A 23,740-nucleotide genomic window follows, 5' to 3' on the forward strand; every position below is an offset into this window, starting at 1 on the left:
GATGATTTTGCTATTGGCTTACTGTTCATCTGGACGAATCTCAACCAATTATAAAACACCAACCAAAGAAGGATCGAATCACAGACAAACAAGCTGAGACGACTAACAAGTCAGCAGCAAATGAACTGCCGTTATTTGCCCGAGTGTACAGGGGAATGTGCAGTCTATCCTGAAGGCCGTCGAAACCGCGAATTTTTCCGGTCCCTACTAATTGGTCAAGAGGTATACGGATTAACAGTGAACCAACAGCAGAAGTACCAGAAAGATATAATTATTTAGTGTATGACGAAATAAATCCGCGAATTTTTCCGGTCTCTAGTCACTGGGGCGTTGGGATACAATTGAACCAATGATCCTCGTCATATGTGCGTGACATAAGCAATCATTGTCACTGTTAATTGAATTCATGCTTCCAAGTAGGTTTTATGGTTATTCGGACAATACAAAATTTTGTATCAGCAGAAGAAGTTCAAAATTGGGGTCATACTAATTTTATCACTGAAAGATGTGGAATTATTATCCAAAAGTTAACTACCGCTAACATTACTTAACTTTCACGAAAGTAATTTATCTTGAGTGAAAGGAACTTTTTGAACGGAATAAATCATCTTGTCCGTTCAGACGAATCTTGCCCGCTTTGCCTTCTTTGCCTGAGACGATAAATGCCGTGTAAATTTACGACCCGAGAGACACTTTACTTACACAATTTGCCACTTCTTTGCTTTTATTCCTCTTCCCCCACCCCTCTTCACCCAAGAAAGAAAAATTTCCCCCAGTTTTTTTTTACTTTTATTTTGTCGTTTTGTTAGATCCCGTACACCTCTTTCCTCCCACACCATTCAGTCGGAGATTGCTAACGAATGCTGTGGCTGAATATGACACTTCACGGAACTTCAGGGTAACTTTCACCCGTAGCGTTGACAGTTTGTAGGTTCCCCGTCGCTTTAATTAAAACCCGACTTTCTTTATTTTTTGGGGCGCGTTTGATGAAATGACGGCAAACACAGAAGTTTCATAAAGAGTTCCGAAAAGCGTTAATTTTCAAAGGAAAGAAGTGAAATGTAAACGCGGCACCGAGTTCTTTTAAATTTGTAATAAATAAAACGAGCTTGACATCTCGGAACAGGAATAAAATTATGAATTCATGCTCATGATTATTTTCTGAAAATAAATGTATTTCTTGTCCTACAAGCCAACTGTGCCGACTTGGCCCATTGCTTAAAAATAGCGGGTTATAGAAAACCAGGGGAGTTCATCGCTTCATTTACTGGTTTGAGGATATTTCATTGCAAAAAACAATTTCTCATATACCTGTTGTCTACACTCAAATTTTTGTTTCGATGTTCCTATTTTATAAAGTGTAAGTTAATAACATATACATATGTATGTACAGAACATGTCATATGAATCAATGGTATGTCTTCTACATTTTTTTCAGAAAAATTCAAATACGTAACTAATATAGCATAGGCCTATTCCTATAGTAAATTTTCTATAGAATCATGATATATATATATTAATTCAATAAGAACTCAAATGTTTTTATTCCACGCAGTTAATAAATACTCGTATACAGTTGGTATTTTTATGTAGATATTACATATAATATTTTTAATTACAATTAGTTTATTATTTAATTATTATTATTTAGTTTATAAACTGTTAAAGAATATTTGTCTGTTCGTTTGTTAGATTGTCGTGCAAAAGCTAGTGAACCTATTTTGATGAAACCTTTTGTGTATAAAAGCTGATGATTAGACTTTAAAAAACTAGTGCATATTATATCTCGCTGTGATGACGGAACCGGATATATTAATAATAAAAACACAGTTTTCTACAAACTAGTGTAAACAATTTAAGGTGAGCTCTATTTATACCAATACTACTTACTTATTATGTACCGATAATAATTAAATTTATTTATTTTATTGCGATCAATAACTATTTCACTGTTAATGATTTATATTTATTGCGTTATCTGATAATTAATGGGGGGAAAATCATCGTGCGATTATTTGAAATGGTACACCCTATTGATTCATAAGTTATATTACAATTTTTAGAAAATTCATTAAAACTTGAATTTGGGACAAAAAGAGCTGCAGAAAAGCAGAGAAGTGATGAATATTTGACTAGAAATGGCGGAGATTGAACAAGAAGAGATGAAGATGGAACAAGCAGAGTTGAAGCGAGACAAAAGAGGGATGAATAAGTGCCGAAAATAGCTGGAGACAAGCCGGAGAAATGCAAAGAAGAGATGAAGAAAGATTAAGAAGAGACGAAAAAAAAAAAAAAACAAGGAGCCATGAAGTTGGTATAAGGAGAAACTAAGAGCAGTCTAGACGAGATTCAGAAGAGCCATGAAGAGATGAGGAAAAGCCAAGAAGAGACGAAAAAGTACCAGGAAGAAATATTTCCAATTTTTTTTTTTTTTTTGCAATGTGCGCATGAAATAATGTTGTAAAGTTTGTACCAGGTGAAAATAGTTGCGTGCGTTTCGTTCGATGTCTGGAAGCGAGATATCGCAAGAAAACTGGAGGCAGTGCCTTCCTGTATGTATTCCGAATACCGCTCGTGATTCAACGCGATCGCTTACGTCACGCCGATCTGTTGCTGCGGGCGCACCTGCCTGTCTCTCGCGAACCGCCTGTCGATAGCAGGGAGCATTCGGTGGCGAGGTTGAGCAACAACGGCATTGCTTTCACGTCACAGAAGCTTCCATCTTTCTCTACAGAAGATCACTCACGCAAAGCCGGTCGGTTAATGCATCTGGAAGCCCTGCTCAGAAAAAAAATATGGGTGCGCGTTAGAAGTTACACCTACTTGGCGTAATATAAAAATAATTTTATATTCTTGCTTGCAAATAATTAAAATTAAGAAAAAAATAAAAATTACTGGAGTAAATTATAAAAATGGTTGCTAAATTATAAATTAAAACCAATTAAAAAAATTAATAAATATTTAATATTCAATTTTAATATAAACACGCGTATAAAATTAATTATTAATTTTGTTATATAATCGAGATAATTTTAATGAATAATAAATATCGCTATATATGCTAAATGTGTTTTCTTATTTGTTAATTTTAATTAATTATTACATTAAATGTAATATTAAATATTTTAAATAGAAAATAAATTATACATGAGCGAACATAAACTCACTTATATAAAGACATTTGAACTTGAAAAAGTTTATAAACACCACTTCTTGAACTAATTTTCACAACAAAAAAGGTTTTTAATTATATGTACCAGAATTCAATATCACTAAAGTACTTGTTTTAAAAGCAAATATGTAATTTTTTAATGTATGTAGCCTTTTTTACATCCTGTGAAAGTTTCGGTGTCGTGCGCGTGAATATTAAAAATTCTCTCTCATTATTTTTTTCATACCGCGCCTAAAGAAGTTTATCATCAAAAACATTTCTGTACTTTTACAAAAGATTACTCTAGAAACCAGTTACCAAGAAATAGTTCGTAATACCACAAAAGGGATAATGTAACTTTGTATGACATTGCTCTCAGGGCACAAATCACAGGAAATAACAAATGAGAAGTAATATCAAGCTCCTCTCACGTTTGCCATCGGAAATTAGATCATTGGTACATTTCAGTGGCGTACTCTGGAGATGATTTCTGACTTTATCCGGCTGAGTATTTCTTTCGAAAATTGCTGCATGATTTTTCATTATAATTGATATTTTATTAAAGCCTTTTTAAAACTATTCTTTTATTTTAACTATTCTTTTATTCTATAATAGGACTTTAATTAGTTTTATTATGCTTATTATTAATGCAATTAATAACGAAAAGCTATTCAGGGAGCGGTTTACAAATAACTTCAAATTTTGGATGTTCTTGGACAACACAAAGCATAAATGCCAGAGTAAGAATTCGAACCCAGTATTACTGCAAACACTATTTTGTAGTGTACTAAATTTACAAATATCGATTCTTTTACAGGAATATTTCTGTTCCGTTTACAAAAAAAAAATTACAGTGTGGCCGCGAATTAGAGGTTCAATAAAACTAGTTTTAAAAATTAAATTAATAAATGTTTCTCATTTATCATTAGAGTATGGGTATTACACTTTTCGCAATAAAAGTATCTGTATTTACTTATCAACGAAGAATGTACCCCAAATAACATTGTTTTTCAAAATAACTGGATCTTCGAAGATCACGCTGGCTTCGGACTGCCGAGTTCCGTGATTTAATTTTAAAAATAATAAACATGACTACAAAGGGGGAAAAATTGTGTTTACTGCAGACGATACAAGTTTCTGACGATTAGTTAGTGCTATTAGAAGATGATTTTGAGATCACACACCTACAGATATGTATTATTTTTATTAATATTTTTTTTGCAAAAATTAAAATCTATATCAGTGGATTCGGATTAATTTTGACACCACATTTGTGGTTGGTTTTGCTGAAAAACAACTTTTCAAATTGTTGCGATAAAAAAATTTGAAGATATTATTATAAAACGCCACACCGCTATGTTTAAAGGCTTAATGCGACGGGGCCTCTAAGAATATTGTAGCTCCTAGCCACCTGGGTATTGACTCTCTGATCATAATTTTGAGTTATGCTCTGCGTCGACATAAGCATGACTACGTTCTAAATCACGTGGCACTTTCAATAGTTTTGTTACCCTGTGGCGTAAGAATGAAGATATTTATTTCTGGAGAGGATTTCAAAAGTAATCGTGTTTAAGAAATACGTCAACAAAAGAGAGTTGTAAACAAATAAGCTTACATTACCATTCTCAAAATGCAAATATGATTTTTGTGATTTCAGGTGTTGTCACAGCTCATATTGTATTACCCAAAATAACATACTGCCTTTACGAAAATTTCGCATTTTTTTTTTCATAACTTCAGAGGGAGGATATACTACATTTGTCTCCCCACCCTTTTCTTTTTTGGTTCAACTACTGTTACTTCCCTTTTTTCGCATACCAAGGACATGTAGGGACTTGTATCAGTGCGTTAATCGCGCATGAATGTTAAATTCGTACAGATTAAGATTCAATATATTATTAATACAATATTTCTTATCACAATTATTTAAAAACAATCTACAGCAGGTTTATGTGGCCTTTCATTCCAAAATAACTCGTTTAGGAATGTGTTAATCTAGAATTGGGCCTATTTTTTCCTTATTGAGAACCAAAATTGTAAATAAACCAGACAATGAACAGTCTGCAAATGTTTGTAAATACACATGTTATTTACTACAACAATCCTTATAACGATAGGTTAAAAACTAAAAAAAATTTAATGTGGCAATCAATTCCAATATAACACGTTTAGTTAAGCGTAAAAAATACAGGGAACTTTTTTTTTGCATGCTGCCATATTATCTGCCGGTAAACCTGGCATTAAAAAGTTTGCTAATGTGCCCCATGGTCGGAAAATTTTTAATTTTTTCCGAAAAGTTGCTTGCAAATGCTTGCTCACGGGAAGCCGATTGTGTTAGCCTGTGCGCTATCTTCCTTGTGTCGTCCTGAATTATGTTTTCAACGAGTTTATTGCTGCTGAGTTCGTTTATGGTTTTTATGTGGTGACGTCAATAGTTGTTTTCCCGTTATTTATCGTCATTGTTTTTCACCATTATTATAATGCGTTGAGTATTTAGACTTGTTTTCTTTCTGTGGACCGAATTTTTCTTTCCATGAACGGAGTTTTACTGTATTTACTTTGTGTTTTTCGTTAACGACCGCTAGTTTTCAGATTATTTCATTTGAATACACGATAATGATTACACAGTTACCAATATTTCGGTTAGTAATTATAGCCGTCATATTCAGGAGATGGTAGTCGATGAAAAATTAAGAAAATTAACTGTGCATAAAAAAAACCTTTCTGCACAGCCATCAGGCGTAGGTATATTTCGAAGTACCTATTGATTCTAGAAATATTCTTGAAACTTGCATTTCCTTTATTTTACATCCTCAGGGGCAGCATAACTTTATTATTCCCATCGCACTTTTCGTTCACCCCAAGCCTTAAATAAAAACAATTTCTCTTAGAAATAGTTTTATTTGTTAAGCCTGATGCCAGGGGAAAAACCTGCATAATTGAGTAGATAAACATATATGAAACCATTAAAACTTATAATATGAGTAGTTTATATAGCATATATATTAATTTACTATGTTTTAGAACGGTTTTCCTTCTACGAATTTTTTACTAAATGGTTATATAATTAGTATAATAAGTTTTAGAACGCGGTATACAAAACTGAAGTTTTTCAAAAGAATGTTTTACTAAGGAAACCCTAATTGATTGTTTCGTTTACGGTAATACTTCTTATTTATCCATGCTTTTCGAATCCAGAAAAAAAGCTATCAAACGTTTTAAGACAAAATTGCTGTATTTTTCAAATTAAGAACACATTTTAGCTTATCAGCTATAAGAGATTAAAGATAAATTGTAGGACATTGTTCTGATTGATTTAAAGGTATCAAAATTGGTGGCGATGATAAAAGCGTGATCAATATCACTTAAAGAAATAGGGTCAAGGCCTACCTTCCTTCATTTACTTAATTCTTTTTCTATGCCTTGGAAGTTGTGAATACCAGCCGAGCAGGTAGTACTTTATTATTCTTTTTTTTAATTTAGGTAAAAACTTTTTAAATATTATTAAAAATTTTAATTATTACATTCATAAATAATAACATAAACATATTCATTTTAAAATTATTTTTATAGATGCTGTATTTATTCGAAATTTATGCTAATAAGAATATACGTTACACTGAATAGCACAAAACATTTCTTTCAACATAAAAAAATAACTTAAGAACTCCATGACTCTTAGCTATAGTACTTTAAACAGACCAAAAATTTCTTTAAAATAATGCGTTATCCCACGTTTGTTTATTCTTATTAAATTTCCTTCTTTTAGAAATCCGTTCTATTTGATTTAAGTTTTAAACAATTTTTCTAAGAACTTATGTTATGGTAGCAAATAATATAATAGTAAGTATTTTTTTGTGAAATCATCGTCTAAAAACATTTGTTAATTATGGAAATGACTCACAAATGTTTAAGGAGTATGAAGGAATACTATATCACTATACAAAAATTTATAATCTTTTATTTTTTTCCAAGCGGTATACTAAATAATAAAATTATTGTTTTGAATAATATGATGTGACGAAACGATTGCACTGATAATCTGGCATACATTGTTTTTCAAACCGAACTGTTTACATTTAAATCACATTTTGAATGTTTGTGTACAAACAGTATTTCGGCCAAATAAAAAACTATCTCTCTTCAGTAAATACAATCAATGGAGTCTAGAGACCGCTTTAATTTAAAATAGCCAAAACCTCTCTAAGGGAAATTTCCCCAGCAAAGAAACTTGTTAAGTGGAATTACTTAATAAACTATATGAACGTTATTCGTCATTATTTTGAAAGATATGTAAAACCTACTATATTTACGGTTTAATGTTACCTGTGTTTGTGTGTTTGCTGCCTCTGAAGTCTGTGGAACACGGCAGCAGAGCTAATCAGAGACGAGCTACGAAGAAACCAATTTTTTTGAACAAACAATTAAAAGGGCAGTGAAAAGTCTCTTGAAAATGAGTTAACCAAGTTGGCAAGCACTGTGACAGTAATGGTGTGTTTTAGATAAAGAAACTAGCACCCATCCTACTTAAGATGCTTAGGGAGTGCTAAACTTTGTACCAGTTAGCTATGGTAACAAGGCATTACTGTGAAGTATTTTTATAGGCATAAATCTGTAATTCTATAAACACAGTGAGTCAGCTATCTTTAACAGTAACCACCATTGTTAGTGACCAGGAGGTGAAGCCTCGTCTCTTGTTCAAACTATAGTGAACTGACACTATTCTAGGCATATTTTAAATTTGACTTAATTTTTTTTATTAATGACAACAATATACTATTTCTATGTAATATTTATAAAGTGCCTACAAACTAAACTTTAAAACAAGACACACTCGTCATCCCATTGGACCTTAGACAAGGGTATTTTTTAGCCTATTACTGATTTTATTTAGTTGGATCCTATAAATAAAACCTAATCACGGAAACAGTAACAGTGCTGTGCATTATAACCTGAAAGAAAAAGCTTTAGCTCAATAAGACTTTTGCTTGGTTTTGTGCCCATCGTTAGCAGCCAGAAATATTATCACGTGTAGGCTGACACAGCTCGCTTATTTATTCAATATTCGGACAAAACGTATGTTAACTGATCATATAAATAGCAATCGGACCGAAGCCAAAGTTATTCTGTTCAAACATTTTAAATTCGAAAATTTACAGGAAATTTCCCTGAATCTTATCGCAGCACGTTTTTCCGGATCGAACTGAAATAAAAATAATTTTTTTTTTGAATATTCGATAAAACGATCACAGCGCTTCCTACCGGATCCAATGGAAAACATCCAAAGTTCAAAAACAACAACATTAATTAAATAAATAAACTAAAAAAACATTATATATCGGATTGAATTGTGAATATAAACAATTTTTGAATCCACCTGAACACACTTTGAAGCGGCCCCGACAGACGCTGTCCTGTTCAAACGTTGTAAATTCAATAATTATTTTTTTATAAAATAAACTATTAATTAAAAAAATAAAACTTCAATTTTAAATATACTTTAAACTATAAATGTTATAATTTATTTTACAAACTTATATTTTTATTTTCGAAAAGGCGTTTAATACGTCATAAGTTGCATAGAATAAAATGATAACTGACAATTTAAATTATTAGGTTAAGATGATTGTTATTGAATGTACGTGTATACATAATTAAAGGTAATGAAAAATCGTGTAAAATATTCACTTCAATACTGCGCCTTACATATTTTACACAAATTATATGTTAAAAACACTTTAAAACGTAGAATAAAATTACAATTTAAATTTGTAGGTTAAGTTGATTGGTATTGAATGCACGTGTATACATAATAAAAATCACGAAAAATCATGTAAAATACTCACTTCAATATTGCACCTCACAAATTTTCACGATGCTAATTTTCAATTAAACTTTAAAATATTATTTGAATAAATAATATAATATTCTTATAAAGCAATTCTATTTTAATTTTAATGTGACAACAACACTATGCTACGACGCAAGCAACCAATATGCGAAAATGCAACAAAATAAAAAAAATCATATAATTCATACAAAGATTAACAACAGCACATAAATAAATACACAACACACACATATATTTACTGTGAACCTAAACCATCCAAAAAATTTATAAAGAAAAATATATTAAATAAAAATTTTCCAGTGGACTGAATTTTGGATCTAAACCATTATCGAATCCACTGGAATACACACAAAAAAATTTCATCAAAATCAGTCCAGCCGTTTATGAGGAGTTCAGTCACATACACACGGACAGAACAATTGTATACATATAAAGATATACCATAATCTGTACTGGCCAAAAGGTAGAGACCGGAAGAATTCGCGGATTCATTTCGTGATAGGCTGAAATTCAAACATGTGTACAGTTCTGCTGGTTCTGCTATTGGCTCGTAGTTTAACTGGAGCTCTCTGGGCCAATGAGAGACTATCGACCAAAGAAGCGTCGAATCACAAGCTACCCAGGGGAGACGCCTCACAATTTAGTACCCAATGAACACGCGTGTTAACTTGAGAAATGCAGAGGATAATGGAGGCTATCCTAGAGGTCATTGAATCCGCGAATTATTCCGGTCCCTACCAATATGATTTATGAACTGGGGAATTTAAGAGTATATACGTATCTGTTGACAAACAACAGATGGAAAATCATCCTTATTTATGTTATCTTTTTATAGTATGGCTATGAAATATTGAAAACAATATTACCTTATGCCTGTGGGCCACAATTCAGTTTAATTTAGTCACCCACATTCTCAATTTCTTAATGAATTTTGTTTTACAAAATCACACACTAGTGTATATCTGTACAAAAACTGCCTAGTAAGATTTATGTTTCAGATTAAATACTATATATAGCACTGATTATTGTGTATATATACTGCTACAGGCGCAATGAAAAGTTTTTTTTAGTAAACTTTATAAATTTAAACGCGCATGCCATCTGTACTTCAGGAGAATCCAGATGTCGTCTTGTGTAAAGCTCATCAACGATTAGTGCATCAGAAAAAATTTATTGTCTGTAAAGTCAGTTTACAGACGATAGTTTAAAGTGACAACGTCATAACAAAACATTGATGAAATGATTGCATACTTTAATGAATAAAATTGAATAATTTTTTTGAATTATCACTATTTTGTATGGATACAAAGGAGTGATATAAAATCTACAATTTAATTGATAAATTTACTTTTATTTGCACTCATTAATTCAAATATGTTTATTACTTTAACGAAGAAATTATTTTAACTATAACTTTTATACATGTTTGCTATTTAACTTCTTCCAATCTGTGTTATTCTTTTAAGGAAAGGACGATGATAGGAAAAGTAGGAAACGAAGGGGAGTGTTTCAAGTTTAATGTGCCTCGAAAAAGTCAAATCGATGGTTGTTCCAATCGAGTGGAAGAGAGATAGATGCGGCGCAAGCGTACAATGAGCGTAACGGGACACAGCGTAACGGGACAATGCGCTTAAAGGGACACTTTTTCGTGCGTGCAGCGGGCGTTCATTGATTTATTAGACGTTGTCACGTCAAAAAAATTACCTAGTCGTGTAATAATGAATACTGAGACGTGATCCCATTGGCAGGAATCTGTCTATACCCACGAGTTCCATTTCTGGTGGTCGCCTGCGCGTAAGCATTATCTCACGGCCCGTCACTTTGATCGTTTGGATAAAAAAACTCTCACAGCTTATTCAAATAAAATCATGGACAGCTATTGTTCTTTAAAACAAACACATAATTTAAAATAGCATAAAATATTCCATGTAAACTACATTTTTTGTTTTATATTCAGGAGCAATTTAATTTTTTTTAATATCAAAAACATGTTAAGAAAACTTGATCATTCAACAACTTACTATTCATTTGTCAAAATTGAATATATTTTAAAAACCACTGAAACTATATTATGATAACAATTCAATAATCCGCAATGAATAAAGTTAATAAAATTTTATTACTAAACGTCATTATGATTTTCAGATCGTTAAAATATAAGCAACGATGCTTAATATAATATTTCAGTATAGAATTATTATAACATTCGAGCCGTTTGAGATATAACAGTAAAATAGTAAAATAAAGCTAATATAATCCTGGAAATATTATCTAAAATCATCTAATTGTAAGCAAGTAGCATTAGCAATTTTTGAGTTAAATTATTTTGTTCAGGCTATAATTTTTTCTATTTAAAACTACAATTACAGACAGATTTTATTGATGTATTGATTTTTAACAGCTGGCTTACACCGAAGTAGTACGCTGTTCTCTGTTATATTGGACGCGTCAACGCTTTTACTAATCAGTGAATATCTCAACGAAGTGAAACACTGAATTCAATCATCCTCAATCAATTTACTCATGGAACTGACATTTAATTTAAAATAGAGAGTTTCTAAGGCCAAACCCTAGTTATGGGTGGGTTCCATTCCTGTTGGTTGCATTTCAGGATATATTACTTTTCTCACTCTCGCAAAATTCTGTCACAGTTCTTAAAGATATGTATTTCCAATTTTGAACCACCAAAAAACTTGCTAAGCATTGGTACACAACATTTCAATAACACCTACAAATATAATAATATATAATGAAAATGTATTTACATATTTATTTACATCCCTTCATCTACGTGTAATCTTGTGTTGTATCCGAAATAATAAAATATTGTATGTATCAGTGTTATCTTAAAAGTAAAATATTGCCTCTATCTTTAAAAAGCTGTGTGAAATATAGATGATGCTATTGCATTATCCAACCCATTATAAATTTACTTAAAATAATATAAATTCTCAAGAAAAAATTATATTAAATATTGTAACTAATAAATGCTAAGAAAACTGGTATTGTTTGTATTTATATATTGACATAAAGACGTGACTAGGAACTGCATCAAGTGTTTTTCCTTTTTTTTAAAAAAAAAACTCTCATACTACTGTAGGGAATTATTTGAAGCTATATGTAGGTAGTTCCATGTATGAAATTATTTGATTGTTATGTTGAACTGCCGGGAGAGTTTCTGGGCAAGTGTATCGTTATGCCATACCACAAACCTTGAAGACGTAACTGTTTTAGAATGAGGGGATGGGGGCAAGAGAAGGAAAGTGGACGGCAGCTTTGCCGAGATCACGATCTTCAGTTTTTATGGCCCCATTCCATTTACCAACCTACCATTTATTTTGCATGCGAACATAAAAGAAGAGATCAAAAAGTTTTGTTTTCTCTGCGTGTGGACAAAATACGTGTTTCGTTTTTGGGAAAGTTGCCCGAAATGGGCATCCCAATATGCCGCATATTTTTACGATAAGAAAGCTCCATAAAGGGTCCGCCTATTAACCATTCTCAAAATGCTTTTCAAAGTACTTAATGCGCAAAATATATTCTTGAGTATTTGAAATATTGACTATTGGTTTGTTTGTAATTTTTCTTCTTCAGTGAATCAGATTAAACTTTTTTTCGACTTATTATAAATATTTCGTTTGAATAATATTTTACCACGTTTAACAATCTTAAAAGTTCATCGGTGAGGGACAAACAAACATTAAAAAAATCTTAGTATTTTTATGTACTAAAATAATGTAGTATATTTTTCTCACGAACAAAATTATTTATTTATTTTACCACCATTTATTTCTAACAAACGTATATGAAATTTTGCGAGATATTTACAATAAATAGTATACAATTTCACAAATATTTTTCCATATCTTGAACAATAAGAACAATTTTTGTTAAAACGATAAAAAAACTTCTCCACATTACTGATATATTTCAACGGTTGGACAAAATAATTGAACTATTAATGAACTCAATGTAGAACCATTCAATGAAATAACAATTTTTTTTCAAGTGTAACGGAATTGAGGAAAGTAATTAAATAACTGTAAATAAATTGTACTATAAAGAAAAATTAGTTCGGTATATTTTTAATTTTCAAACTTGTTATCTATGTTTGTTTCAATCAAATATTTGATGTAATATGTATCTCTCGCGAACTTTAAAAAAAATATTTACGAAGCACTCTACATCTCACTAAAACAACAACGCAGCAATTTCCACACGTCAGGAATTAATATTAAAATAATATATACTTGTTGCAACTGTTCAGGGTTTTACCCTTAAATTAACTTTCTCTATAAAAGCAAAGTGTTTGAGTTCTGTTTAAAGAAAAGAACATCAAAATCAATAAACATGTCTGGATATTGTAAATACACTTGCATTTTAGGAATGCCCATGTTTCATGTTTTGATGTGTAAATATTTTAACTTTTGGTATTCGGCTTTTGGTAGGAGTAATTTCGTGAATGGAACGGAAGTCGAATAAACGAAAAAGTGTAACCACGGTGCTGCCAACTGTGGGAGTCTGAAAAATCTCAACAAAAAAAAAATAATTGCGGAACTGCGTGACTCATCCGTAAACATTTTTTTTCTGAACATCACAGAATTGATACCGCGCATAGGTATTAAAAATGAAACGTTATTAAAATAAAAAAGAACCGTACAACTGACTTTTAACACTATTGTATAAAATTTTTAGTCAAAAAAGTCAAGTTAAAAAAAAACGTTAGAATTATGACATTACAACCCTTAGTTAACATTGAAATGTTTAGATAGCGCAGCGTTCATGATGCTGTTCAGAAAGATAACAAACTGTTTGCCTACATTTATAAGACTAGCTACAGTTCCCGGCTTTGCCCGGGCTGAACACCGGGTGATAAATTGTCCGCGAGTTACAGCAAAATGGGTAGTGATATGTCCAGTGTGGTGGACATTAAGAAATGACACACAATAACTGTTTGTGTATCTGTGACCTATGATATTCTGTTTACCCATGGCGATCAGTTGAAAGGTTTAGAAGTTGATGCGCTGCAGCGACATCTACCGGCGAGTTACAAAAAAATTGGATAGCATAAAAACCTTCTCCATGATAAAATTCACTTTGATGTGCCAACTTTCTTGGCGATCGGTCAAATGGTGTAAGAGTTTATCGACGTCATACATACCAACATCCAATTATATATGTTCTTATATTTCAAAATTTAGGTAATTCACTTTTACGGAAGGAGGGGGGGGGGGGTTGTGATTCAGGACCTTGAATGTTTTGGAACACTCGATCTCGAAAGAAATATTTGAAATTCCTGAAATTTTCGAAATTTTGGGGCTTTGTCCCCAGAGGGGGAGGGGTGATTTCGAGGACCTTGAATGGATGGAAACAATTGAAAGAAAAATATTTTTGAAATTTTCTAAATTTTGGGGCTTTGACTCTTTGTGGCGGGGGAGGGGGGTGTGATGTGGAGGACCCTGAATGGCTCGAAAACACCCCACATGAAAGAGAATAGATTTTCTAAATTTTGGTAAATTTTTGAATTATTGGGTCTTTGACCCCTTGTGGGGGGAGGGTAGTTTGATGACCCCGAATGGATCGGAAACATTCCAAATAGTAAAAAAGTATACTTAAATTAATTTATATGAAGTTTTTCGCAATTTTGGGGTTTTGCATTTCCCCCCTCCCCTCTTCCACATATTTGATGGGGAAGTCTACTTTGAGTAAAATTTCCACCATGCCCCGGACACTTTAGTTCGTAATGACTTATTTTATATACGATTTCCTCCAATTTTTCGAAATTTTTGGGCTTTCACTTTTGTTGAAAAGTGGGGGGGCGGGGGGGTGGAGTTTCAGGACCTCGAATGTTTCGGAACACTCCATCTTGAAAGAAATGATTTTTGAATTTCCTGAAATTTTCGAAATTTTGGGGCTTTGTCCCCAGAGGGGGACGGGGTTTCGAGGACCCTTAATGGCTCGAAAACACTTAAAATCGAAAGAGATAGATTTGTAAAAATTTTTAAACTTTCGAAATTTTGGGGCTTTGAGTTCTGAGGGGGAAAGGGTGATGTGGAGGACCCCGAATGGCTCCGAAACACTCCAAATCGAAATAGGTAAATACCCGACAGAATGGAAGTATTCACACATAAAGCCCATACCAAAAATTAAATCTCTTGAGACAGCTAAAGATTTTCACCCTATAAGTATCTTACCAACTGTCTCCAAAGCCTTTGAACACCTGGTGCACAAGCAAACCTATGATTACCTTTTACAGAGAAATGTTTTAGATACCTTGCAATCAGGATTTAGATCCGGCCACAGTACCACTACTGCCCTCATTAATGTTACGGGTAGCATACGTCATGCTATTGACAGGCGTGAAATAACGATCCTAACGTTGCTTGACTTTAGTAAAGCATTTGATTCAGTAGATCACAATATTATTGTACGAAAAATGTCAATTCAATATAATTTTTCTCATAGTGTTTGTACATGGTTCAATTCCTACCTAGGTGATCGTTATCAACGTGTCGTTCTCAGAAGTATCCACGTGGCTCCCGATAGTAGCAGGTGTTCCTCAGGGTTCAATTCTTGGGCCACTTTTATTTACTATATTAATAAATGATCTACCTAAATGCCTAAAACATTGCCAATACCACATGTATGCCGATGATGTGCAAATATATATTCACGCAAAAGCAACCGATATCAATCAGTCAATTTGTTCTGTCAATGATGATCTCGATTCTGTTTCTAAGTGGGCAAAAGTTAATAAACTCAAGCTGAATGCAAATAAAACCCAAGCAATATTAATTGGTTCTCCTCATAAGCTATCTGAATTAATTCCTAACAAATGCTGTAACTTAACGCTCCAAGGAGTTGATATTCAGTTCTCTAACGTCGTAAGAAATCTGGGAGACCTGATAAACACAACCTTAACCTGGAGGGAGCAGATAATGAAAATATGTAAAAAGGTACATTTTTCCCTTCACTGCTTACGACGGTTAAAAAATTTGCTTCCACTTAGTATTAAAACCATGCTTGTTCAAACATGCCTTACTTTGATTACTCTGATGTCCTCTTTCCTGATCTAACTGATAAACTAGCTAAGCAACTACAGAAGCTCCAAAACTGCTGCATAAGATACATTTTTAACCTTAAATTACGTGATCATCTAACCCAGTACTATCAGCAGCTAAAATGGCTCACTCTCGCACAAAGACGCAAAATGCACATACTTATCCTTCCTTTTAAGGTGCTGCAGCAGGTAACACCTCATTATATGTCAGCCAGTATTAATTACCTACATAGTTACCATAGCCATGAGACGCGATCCACACGCAACCCAATGCTATCTATCCCAGTGCACTCATCCAAATGTCTGTCGGGATCTTTTGCAACCGTGAGTAGCAGGCTCTGGAATAAATTAGACCAAGCGACAAGGCAAACAAAAAATCTAGCTTCCTTTAAGTACAGGCTGAAAAAACATCTTTGTAACAACTGCTTACCATGACCACTTCGCCGCTGCTTGATTCTGTGTGTGAATGTGCGAGTGACTGATTTTAATGTAGTAGTACCTTTTTTTTCCCTTTCCGGTTTTTATACTATTTGCTGTATGTTTAATTACTTTCCTTTTTATGTATGTCTATGCTTAGTTTTTAATTACTTAAAATTAGTTATGGTTTTATCTTTTGTAATAGTTAATATTCGAACTTTCAGCTTAAATTTTAATTTGTTCTTTTAATATTTAGTCAACATCTGCTTATATCATGCTTAATTTTTAATATTCAACTCTTTGATGTAATTGCAGAAAAGTGGTTAAGTGTAAGAAAAGGCGCGCCTTAACTTAACCACCAATAAAGACGATAAATAAAAAAATTAAAAAAAATAAAGGAATATAAGAATGTAGGCATTTACTGTACTCCTATCTACCTTCATAAAAATATTGACAAATAGAACAACTTATTACGTACCTATGAATAATTTTCTAAATAAAATAATAATTACATCTATGTTTAAGAATTTACGTACATGCATAATATTAAACTTCAAACTATACACACAAAAAAAGGATGTTTGTGAATTTTTTTATTTAAGTCATAATGTTTAAAACATTTGTAGGATTGTTTTATATGTAAAACTGTGGTGGCCATATTCCGCTTATCCAAAGGAGTAGAGAAATTAATAGAGATTTCATTCACTCTCAGTACACACCACAAATCTTTGAATTAAGTAAAAAAAACATAGTCCAAAATGAAACAAAATGTATAAATAACGACCAATTTGACAAAAAAAAATTGTACTACTCGAATGACAATGTTAACATCTACCTGAAATTTAATAGGAATAGGTAGGTAAGAAAATATATATTAGAGACTAAATGAAATTAAAACATACATAAATAAAATTATCTCACACTCAACCAAACATTTTTAATATGAAATAAAGGAAGAAGGCAATTACACGTAACTACTCTAATTAATAAAAAAAATAAACCTACCTAAAATAGTAAAATTCAAATTTTTCAACAATGTATGATATAATTGACAAATATTTCTGGTCTTCGGTCTCGGCAGCTCTAAGAGACGCTTGATGCTCAGCAGATAAATTATAAACACTAAACCATACTCCTTGCAAATAAGTAGGTACTGTAAAAAATAACAATATTGACAAATAGAAAAAAATAGTAGGCCCTACCAAACTATGAATAAATTTCGAAGAAATTTATAAGTTTAAGAATTTATGTACCTACATAATATTAAACTTGAAACTATCCACACAATAACAACCTAAGAATGTTAGTGAAACTATTTTTTTTTTATTTGTCATAATACCTAAAAAAAAGTATGTTTCCAAAATGATACAGAAAGTATAAATAATAACCAATTTGACAAAAAATCTGTACAACTCGAATGACATTGAAAACATACACGTGAAATTTAAAAGAATTATGGTTGCGCTAGGTAAGGAGAAATTAAATAAAAAAACATTAATAAACTTACCTTGTGATCAACCAAACAAAATGTAACAATAGAAAAATACGTATTTTTAGAGGTATTTACAAAATTCCACTGGAACCGTACATAAAAATGAGCCTAAGTCACTCTCCAGCCCATAAATTATCTCTATGCAAAATTTAATAGCGTAGCATACAAACACACGCTTTTATAATATAAGTTAGGATGTGCAAACTAGAAAACGATTAATACAAAACTAACAGTGACATCTACTGATGTATTTAGATACTACGATGCAGAGTATAAATTTTCTTACTCTACTCAATTCATTACGATTCGTTCAGCCGTTCAGCAGGGGAAAGGTAACAAACAAACAAACAGACATACAAACAGTCAGAGTTACTTTCGCATTTATAATATTAGTATTGATTACATGAAAAATAAAAGTATTTCGTTGTGAAATTTTTACGGTTTAAACTTAAATGTGGAATAAGCTCACTAAGTTTTTAGGTTCGTTTGAAGGAAGTATTAACAAAATGATTTCTGTCGTTGAAGCTAAAACAAATACACATATTTTACTTAGATTTAAAATATGCATTTTGAAATGTTTCAGGTTAATATTTTTGGTAAAACCATAGAAGTATAATTTATAACGTGTGTATTTAAGAACAAACTTCCCTCCCCTCCTTTTGTTTGTGAAATAAATAGTACCATAATAATAATTAAAAATAATTGTTGCTACGTTTTTATGAAGGAAATATTTTTATCTTTGTTTCCTAAAATAAATACTTAAAATGTTACAGCCATTTTAAAATTATAAAATAACTTCATATAGGTACCCAGAAGAAAAAGGGTATAAGTACACTCAAGAAATAAACGGACCAATGAATCACTCTAGTGCAAAGGTTTGTATATATGTATATATTTGTATTAATTGACTTGTTCCATATCCCGGAGTCCTTACCTCCATATGGGATCTACAGACAAAAATTGAATAAATAAATAAATAAGTAATTTTTTTACAACTAATAGTCCATCTTGGCATACAGAAATATAGTTGGGTTTGAAAATGGAAAAATTTTCTCACTGTTTCCCTAAAACTAATATTTTAAAATTGTTTGACACTTGGGGTTTGGATTGTGTCTGGGATATTTTAAAGTTAAATTATTCTACTTATATATAACTGAAAATATCCCAAAATACACCAAAACCATAAATTCTAATATCTTCTAAACAATTCGTTTATGGAAACAGTCAGAACATGTTTTCCCAATTTAATACACAACTCAAAATTCACGGCGGCTATGAAATCGCATTTAATAAGACGCAATCCAGGTACTCAGTGTTATATATTATAATTTATTTATTATTTATTAAAAAGTATTTTTCAGCTCTTACTTTAAAAGCGTTTAAGACTATAAGTTGTTCGCATGTTTTTAACTTATTTTTTCGTGAAGAACCTGGAGGCAAAGTTTTTGTCAGTCGAATTCAGACTCCAACTGTAAGTTATATATGTAAAACATAATTGTGTTGACTTGTTTTCATGTTTGCTTGGTGGATTAGTGTTTTCAGGTGGAGGGGGGTTGTATCAAGTTAGTTTATACTTTGATTTTAAAAAAAAATTCTTTGTGAAATCAAGGGATTTGTTTGTATAAATTACGAAGTAGATTTGCTTCTGGGTTGTAGCCTTGTCGTTGGCGATAAATTCACCGAAGTTTCGGTCGACATTGCAGTCGCCATCAACAGGGAGCAGTTACCTACTGAGCATTACCTCAACCTCAGTGGGTAACTGCTCCCTGATGATGGCGACTGAAATGTCGACCGAAACGTCGGTGAATTTATCGCCAAGGACACGGCTACAAACCAGAAAAAGAGCTCCTTCAGACAATGACCGTGAAATCCTGTGAAAATTACTGTATAAATTATGTTTGTGGTTTAGTTTAGTTAGGGGTTGCTTTGAGAATTGTTTCTGCGCAGTAGAGCTGGTTTGTTATTTAATTGGAATGTTACAGTAAAATTGTTATTGATTTGAAACATATCAGCTCTCGGTATACGGCCTTTCACGTAAACGTGAAACAACCACGGTTTTGCTATCTGTGGCGGATGGCGTGAACCAATGTTCGCAAAGACAAGGGTAAAAATGAAAGTATAAATTTTTTAATGAATCTTAAAAAGGTGGATTTTTTTTTTTTTAATTTTTTAAAAATCAGATCCAAACCATTTTTCGCTTTCATCGGGGCCCTTTCAATTTTACAGTTAAAAATTTCTTTCTGCAAATTGAATGATTCGATAGTAGATGTCGGTGCTACGGCAGCGTAATGTAATGGTGAGTGCGGATATTACGTGAAGATCGCGTCCAGAAATGTAAATGAAAAACTCAATTTGCTTATATTTTGAACGCTCGGCATTATTATAAAGAATGTTAAGTAAAAGTTGGTGTCCGAATTTCGTAATATAAGTAGAGACCTGAAAAATTCGCGGATTCATTGACCTCTAGGATAGCCTCCATTATCCTCTGCATTTCTCAAGCAAACACGCGTGTTCATTTGGGTGCTAACTTGTGAGGCGTCTCCACTGGGTAGCTTGTGATTCGAGGCTTCTTTGGTCAATAGTCTGTCATTTGCCCAGAGAGATCCATAGTTAAACTGCAAGCCAATAGCATAATCAGCAGAATATTGTTCACATGATTGAATTTTAGCCTATCACGAAATTAATCCGCGAATTTTTCCGGTCTCTAAATATAAGTGTATTTTCAACAAGATAAGACATCAGTTTGTTCGTGGCTGAGGTTAGATGCTTACACATTACTAGCGAGTACTGAACAACTCGCTCTTTTAATTTTATGTGGGTTATTGTGCACTGGTATTTTATGGGCTAGTATTGTGGTTGTTCGGAGAGGTTGCGGGGACTATCGGAAATAAGCGTCTCTCTTTAATTCACTCGTAAGTCCTGGTCATTAGGCTTTGGCCTGGGCACGAGCTAACCCCAGTGACCCCTGATGCTAGGTTGTTGAGGGGACAACACTCGGCAGATTATTGAGAGTACACAGCCGTAACCACGCAACAGTCTGTGGCGCGGTCGACTATCCTGTGACCCCCACCCCCCCCCGAGATAGCTCGGCGCCGGTAAACACCCGTTACATTCGGTTCCTTGGCTTCTGGGTTGTAGCCGCGTCCTTGGCGAATGATTCACCCGACGTTTCGGTCGACATTGCAGTCTACCATCATCAGGGAGCAGTTACCTGTAGGGTAACCCAGGTAGCCCAGTAGGTAAACTGCTCCCTGATGATGGCGACTGCAAAGTCGACCGAGACGTCGGGTGAATCATTCGCCAAGGACGCGGCTTCAACCCAGAAGACAATGGCCGTGAGAGCCTGCGAACATTATTACCCGCTACCTACCGGAACACAGATAATGACAACCTGCCAACAGGATAAGAGGTGGGACGATTTGGTCCACACCAGAAATCATTTTCGGAAGCTGGCGTTCTGAAGGTGGAAATAATATAAAAAAGTAAAAACCTGTTGAGCGACGGTGTTTTCGAGTCGGCGAGATAGTTCTCGAGGGAAAAAATAAAAATAACACGTGATCTCTCGTCTGCGTTGCCGGTTCAGACCTGTCCGGCGCTGGACTCCGGTGCGTCTGCTCGCAAGGCCTGCTGTTATCTTTGAAAAATTTGTGCAATAGGAGTGCATGTCTTGTTTTTTTTTTTTTGTTTTTGGACATACGCCATTGCTAAGCACATGTTTGTCTCTAGAAGAAAACTACAAAAAAACAAAAGACAAAAAACACAAAATAAGCAAAAAATTGCTGTTGTCAACAGGATATATACACCACATAATATTCCATAACAGGTATATAGTCAACGAAAAACAAAAAAACAAAGAAAAATGAACTAAGAGAACGAAAAAACGAAAAAAAACCTACAAATGATGAATTGAACCCCAAAAAAATTCAGCACAGCAGTTGAAACGAGACAAAAACACAACAAAACGAAAATATTGTGTTTTTGTCTCGTTTCAACTGTTGTGCTGAATTTTTTTGGGGTTCAATTCATCATTCGTGGTTGTTTTTTTTTTCGTTCTCTTAGTCCATTTTTCTTTGTTTTTCTCTGTTTGTTGACCATATTCCTGTTATGGAATATTATGTGGTGTATATATCCTGTTGACAACAGCAATTTTTTTGCTTAGTTTGTGTTTTTTGTCTTTTGGTTTTTTTTGTAGTTTTCTTCTACAGACATACACGTGCTTAGCAACGGCGTATGTCCAAAAGCATACATGAAGTCACGGCCTGCTGGCCACACGCGGTGGACCAGAAGGGAACTCTCAGGAGTGAAGTGTTAGACAGGGGTGCCCACAAGGGGGGGTAACGACGCAGACTGCGTCATTAAAATTTCAGGGGGGGGGGGGGGTTAAAAGACGAGACAAATGTATATATTATTTACACTAATTACAGCTTCTAATGTGAAAAAAAAGTTTCTGGTGCTTTGATAATTGAAAGGGATCTTGTAAATCAAATTGGCAACCCCGCACTTTTCTCAACAAAAGCAGTTTGGCATCTGTCGGTTCAGGATGGAAATATTACCTGATATGACCAAAATTATTATTATTAGAAAATCAGTTTTAATTAATGCAAAATGTGATGAAATATAATACTAAAAAAGTATAATATTATAAAATAATTGAGTAAATCATTGAGAAAATAGCAAAAAAAAATTCGGGGGGGGGGGGGGGGGCGCATCATTAGGTTAGGGGGGGGGGTGAGTCATAGTGTTTGGGGTGGGGGGGTGGGCACCTCTGTGTTAGAGAAGCTAGCGCGCGTGCCCATTCATTGGCGGACGGCGCCGAGGCGGGTCACGTGGCCTGGGAGGGGCCGGGACAGACCCACCCCTACCGAGCGCACCCCTATCAGCACACTCGCCTCGGCGAGACATCACCTCCCACCGGCGCCACTTCCAACAGCACTCCAAGTGAAAGCAACGGGGAACGAGATACGCCATATTGATCTCGACTAAAAATTTTTTTTTCCTTCAAAAATTTTTTAATCATCTTATTTATCATTTAATACAATATCATACTAAAAGAGATGTGCAAAGACTAAAACTCATTGTCTGCTGACAGTATTTTTACACAGAAAAAATAAACATATCTGTAGACTACTTTCATAACAGATTCCTTTCGGAAACCAGTTGCTAGAAACAGTCTGTAATTCCTATAATAAAAATATTGTACCTTTTTACGACACAAGACGAAGGTTATTTTTGCATACATGAAATTTTTAATTGATTTATAATTCAAGCATATTTTATTTCAAACCATGGAAACGTAAACGATTATTCAATAAATGGAAAAATATTTTTTTTTTCGTGCGTATTGTGTGGCGCACTTAACACTGGAAATACATTCAGGGAAAGGTTTACGACGCATAACTTATATACTGTTTGAGGTACTGGGACAACACAAAGCATGATTGGCTGGGTAGGAATCCGAACCTAGTATTACTGAGAACACTATTTTATTGTTACACAGTTGTTTTCATGCAAATGTACTAATTAAAAATATCTGTAATATTTCATATATATATTTTTTTTATTTACAAAAATAAATTATTGAAGTGTACATTTGTGTACTAATTCCCCTATACAAATTTAATACAAATATAATACTTCACAAGAGAAACTGTTTGCAGTAGTCAATCATTATTAATTTCATTCATTCCATTTACAAAGCCAAATATTAAAAATCGACTGATAGATAATTTTTATGGCCGAAAATACGTAAAACAAATGTTATGATTAGTT

At 33.3% G+C, this 23,740-nt stretch overlaps 1 protein-coding gene across 1 annotated transcript in view; it reads right to left on the reverse strand.

Annotated features, from left to right (window-relative positions):
* Nucleotides 1-23,740, reverse strand: part of LOC134546148 (zwei Ig domain protein zig-8-like) — a 596,884-nt gene that overhangs the window by 390,032 nt on the left and 183,112 nt on the right. The gene's annotated exons all lie outside the window — the stretch shown is intronic.

The sequence above is a fragment of the Bacillus rossius genome, chromosome 1, assembly GCF_032445375.1.
Source record: "Bacillus rossius redtenbacheri isolate Brsri chromosome 1, Brsri_v3, whole genome shotgun sequence".
In the NCBI taxonomy this organism is placed as follows: Eukaryota; Metazoa; Arthropoda; class Insecta; order Phasmatodea; family Bacillidae; genus Bacillus; species Bacillus rossius.